This window comes from Sylvia atricapilla, chromosome 1 (assembly GCF_009819655.1).
Source record: "Sylvia atricapilla isolate bSylAtr1 chromosome 1, bSylAtr1.pri, whole genome shotgun sequence".
Taxonomy (NCBI): domain Eukaryota; kingdom Metazoa; phylum Chordata; class Aves; order Passeriformes; family Sylviidae; genus Sylvia; species Sylvia atricapilla.
Window position 1 is genome coordinate 86,285,824 of NC_089140.1, and position 5,115 is coordinate 86,290,938.

Here is a 5,115-nt window from a genome sequence, read left to right on the forward strand (position 1 = left end):
TTTTCTTTTTCTAACACCACCAAAATCCTGACATTATTATATTTGGGGAAAGTGATGGGATTGCCAAGGCTTTATGCTGTTAGTATTTAAGAATTTAGTAGATGCATTGCTTTCCTTCAAATGAATGCCTGCTTGTCATTGTCAGCTTTCTGCTGTTTGTGTCCCCCCCACCCCCCACCTCCTTATATCCAAGCCTAAAAAAAGAATCTCTTTGGAGCTTGATGTGTTGCTTGTAGCTATGTTAGAGAAACTGTACTATTCTGGGAACACTCAGGCTCCTCCAAACAGCTCTTCCAGCAGTCATACCATGCATGGTTTTCATCTCTGCCTTAAGAACTTGTATTGGTCTCCTATCAAACGCCACCAGCCAAATCCCAAGTGCCACAGAGAAGGAACTGCACTACACCAGAATGTCACCCCCAAACTTGCGCTCATCATCATCATCATCATCATCAGGTTTCCCATGTAGGCTGATTTGTGCATTTCTTTTCAAGAAATATTTTATTGACCTTGACTGGAATAAAACACAGACACAGGGGGAAGACTGTCTGCTATTATTTTCCACTTATAACGAACACAAATCTGCATGATGAGCCAAATTCTCATATTGCAAAGATTATTCATCACATGAAATAGATAAAACAGCAGAAAGAACCCATTCCTGGAATTTATGAGGAAAAAAAATTTTTTTTAGAGCAGCAAAACACCACCATTGTCCCACTCAGCATATTAACACACAGTAATGATGGCTGTTGAAAAAATGTGGGGGAGTATATGATTAAATCAGTATTTCTTAAATAGCTTTGGAGTGTGCAAGCTGATATTTTGGAACAATAACAGAGAATATACAATGTTCTGAACTGTCATAGTTTCTGAGGGGGTAGATTCAAAAGTCTTGCGTCACTTAATGACTCCCAATCTCCAGATTAATGGAAGAGGACCAGTGGGACGGGGTATTGTACTCGCAAGTTGGATGAGTTATGATTTGTTTTCTTTTTTCTTTTTTTTAAGAAAATAAATTATTTAAATGCTGCTGTCATGAAAAACTAAAATTACACAGTACCATACACGGATTTCTTACGAATAATATGAGCTGGTGCATATATGCGTGCAAGTATTTGTGTTGTAATTTAAAACATAATATCACCGCAAGCTGAACAAGTTTAGGAAACTTCTCTGAGAGAAATTCTTTACCTCAGGAAGAGGATCCACGTTAATGAAAATCAATGTGGCAAACAGAAATAGCATTTAAACCTTTACTAGCAAGATATGACACATCAAAGGAGTTAAATTGATCTTCCAGCCTTCTGTCCCAAATATTGCTGCTGCAAGATGAGCAGCCTCCTTTTCTTTGTGCTGACAACTACACAATGTTCCTGTCCCCATCAGCGTACACTGCATGCTGTCTTTGCCACCCCCCTCTCTCTATCACCAGACATCTGAGCTAGTCAAGGATTTGGGTTAACAGGAGCAGAGTTCCGCTTGGACAGTGATGCTGTGAAATCTGTGAAACCCAAGAAATGTGGACCCTTAGCTTGTGAGCAGCCACACACACAGATTTCAGTAAGCAGCATGACTGAGGCTAAACTTGGTATCATAACAAAGCGTGGGTCTAAATGAAAGCTGCCTTAAACTCCCTGGAGATTTGCTGCTTCTACATGAGGACTTGTCAGAGAGTAGCTCTCCTACAGAAACAGCCATACCAAATATAGCGTGCTGGAGTAAATGCAAGAGGCAATGCTGAAAGAACACTAAAATTGTTTTGCTTTCTTTTTTTTCATTTTTTTTCTTTCCTCATGGATACTATATCTTAAGGCATTTGTGTGTTTGCCCCTCTAGCTCTGTGATTCCTTCAGTTATTGATACAACACAGCCGTTTTCAGAAGCTCCAGATCTTTCTAAAGGCCATGTTTTGTGTTGAGACACTCCATGGTGCCAGCCCCAGAAAAGCTGGTGAGCAAGTTGCTCTCTCTGATGAGTGTCAGCCACCAGTAGACCCTGACTATGTCACTTTACTGCTGGTTTGCTGCTGGTCAGTTGCACAGTTAGCTTTGATACAGCTGTGTATTCACACAGGCAGCAAGGTGCAGCAAGGACAGGAGGCAGCCAGGCACAATGATACAGACATTTGCCCACTCTGCTACAACAGTGGCTTTTTATAGAATAGTAGAATGGCGTGGGTTGGGAGGGACCTTAAAGATTATCTGATTCCAACACACAGGGACATCATCTGGTTCCATGGATGGGACACCTTCCACTAGACCATTTTCTGGCAACTTCCCTACTGCCCCTTCCCTCCTGCCCTGTTCAGGATGGCATGTGTTCCTCGTGCAGCTGCTGTGGCCTGCAGGAAACTTGCACGCATGTCAATCTGCAAGATCTGTAAAGACAGCAAGGTAGTGACCTTACCTGGAAGCCTAGGTACTTCAAAGCTGAAGGCAAAGCTCTCCTGGTTCACAGAACCCTGGATTTTCACCTGTGGGTTTCAAAGCACAGCAGGCAGTACCACCTATGGGATGTTTCATGCTTTTTTTTATTCTTACAATCTTCCTCCTCTGCATCTTTTTTTTTTTTTTTTTTTTTTTCTCTTTTTTTTTTTAGTTTGGAGTTGTTCAAACTTCAGCACACAAAGCAGAACATAGTGAACCCCTTGTATGTCAGTACAAAACCCTTGCTAGAAATGGTTTTGATTGAAGCTGGGCCAGCTCTCACCTGCCCCAGTCCAACACCCTTTCAGCTCCCCTGAGGAGTGGCCTCGCTGGAAAACTCTGCAAGAGGCCGAGTCTGGTGCAGCTCCATGGCAAGCCAAAATAGAACACAGCCACACTCCTAAATTCCCCTCTGGGCTGTGAGAGGGATAAGATGTCCCAGCATTTTTGTGTCTGTACAGAGCACCTTTCCACACTGCAAACTGTGGGTCTTGCTTGCTATGGGGAGGGACAGAAACTGAGCTAAACTTTCCCTAATCACCCGTGCTATGACACACCCCTGTGGGTGCCAGAGGGAGGTCAGCCTAAGGAAAAGCAAGGCTTTGGACTGCTACAAAACAGGAGATGTCCTAGGAGAGTGTGCATGCCTCTGAATGACAGCTGAGCCATCTATGGCCACCAGCGCAGCGGAGATCACCTGATGCTTCAAACATCGTCAGCAAACTTATCTACAATCCCACAGTTTTTTTGTTTTAAAATTCAAGTAATTTTCTGAGTAATAGGAGTACACTCATGCTTGGAAACAGAAGAGCACATAAAATCTTTTCTATTTCAACGCTAGAAAAAAGAAAGGGGACAAAGCACCAGGAATTGTTGTTTCTTAGCTGAACTCTTGGAGACTAAGTTTTGGTCTACAGTGAGGGTTTTTTGTGTGACCCAGTGGTAAATTTCTGAACAAAGAACTTTATGATACAGAGACAAATCTTGTAAGAAGCTTTAACTCTAGATATGCTGGAGGTCATTTTGAAAACTTCTGATATCTTTTCTTTTCTTTTCTTTTCTTTTCTTCTCACAGCAGTGCTTGCAAATGGATTGAAATCTTCCTCGGGGATTTCTGTAACAAACTGGGTAAAAATTTAAGTGCTTTGTAATCTCTGTGGGAAGAGATAGTATCAGGTGGAGTAGGTAATTTGAATTACTTAGAGCAATGATGCTTTTGAAAGCCTTACTTCACTCTTGTGAAAACTAGTTGGTAGCAAAATTACATTCCAAAAGCTTCTCTGCATACTCCCCTAATGAACTTCTGCTTTACGTGCAGTTTGTAGATATGACTCCTTTCTCCTAATGTCATTTTCTTCCTTTTCTTCAAGGCAGATTTCTGTTTTCAGGGGAAATATCATGTAGCATGTATAGCCGCTGTGGAGGAATTATTGCAAATACCTCATTTGTAATCCTTTTGTTCTTCCACTCTGAAACCCCACGTCTCACTTCTCCATGGAGGAGAGGATATTGTGTTTGACTTATTACAAAGCCTAAAGCATTCTTAGGATTAACTGCAGCTAATCACTAAAAATATGCCTTCTTATTTTGGAAGTGCTTTGACTCTTCAACATGGGAAAAGTGCTTCCAACTTAAAAATCTATTTTACTTCTAATCTTTGTTTCCCTCCCATAAGCTGGGCCTGGGTCTCACCAGCATGCCTAATAATGTCACAGGACTAAGGACATGAAGAGGACGAGGTGTCCCGCACCCAGCAGTGAAACCATGCCAGTACAAAGATCAAAACCAAAAGTGACTGGACCTCAGACAAAGGAGGAGAAGGGAAGTTGCTGAGGTCTCCACACAGAGGTCTGACTACAATTCCACCAAGGTGGATTTGAAACTGTGTCCCAGCTCTGCCTCTTCTCCCCAGTGCCTGTGGAGGCAGCTTCCAGCATGATGCATCCCATCTTTGACTCATCAGGTAAGGCTGGGATATCAGCATGAAAATTGGGCAAACACTGACTTTGCACACAGTAACTTTGTTGTACCTATGATACAACATATTTATGTAATGTTTTCAGCTTACACATGACTATGGGCTGGAATTAGTAGTTTTTTTAAGGATAATGTTGAAGAAAGAGATGTCAGATACCATGCCGGGGTTTAGAAAACTGACTGCTTATCTAGTGTTTTCCAATAAGCCACCCTGATTTACAGCACAGAATAAAAGTTGTTTCAAAAAGTAAAGTGAAATAAACTTGTGCTTTAAGACATAAACAAGCTTCATGAGAGGTTGGGATACGAACAATATCCCCTTCTGACACATTACTTTATAACTGCGGGATGTGAAACTGCTTGCATCATTCTCTGAAGGGTCTAGTCCTGGCACTTTTAGATACTAGGTAAATAATTTTCAAGATTTATAGATTTTCCAACTTCTTTCAATGGACATATAGGTTTTCAAGGATATTTTACACAGGTCAATTGCTATGTAGAGACCAAGGACTTCATTTCCTCAATCACATTTCATGATTGCATTAGAGGGAGTTCACAGATGCCCAGGGACCAATGAACCACATGAGGAAAACCATGAGACAGCTCAAACCAGGAATTGGATTCTGTCTGACAGTTTTCCAACACCTGATCTGTCTAAATCAATGCTTGCTTGTTTTTTTTTTCATTTTTAATTGCAGAAGACGTGCTT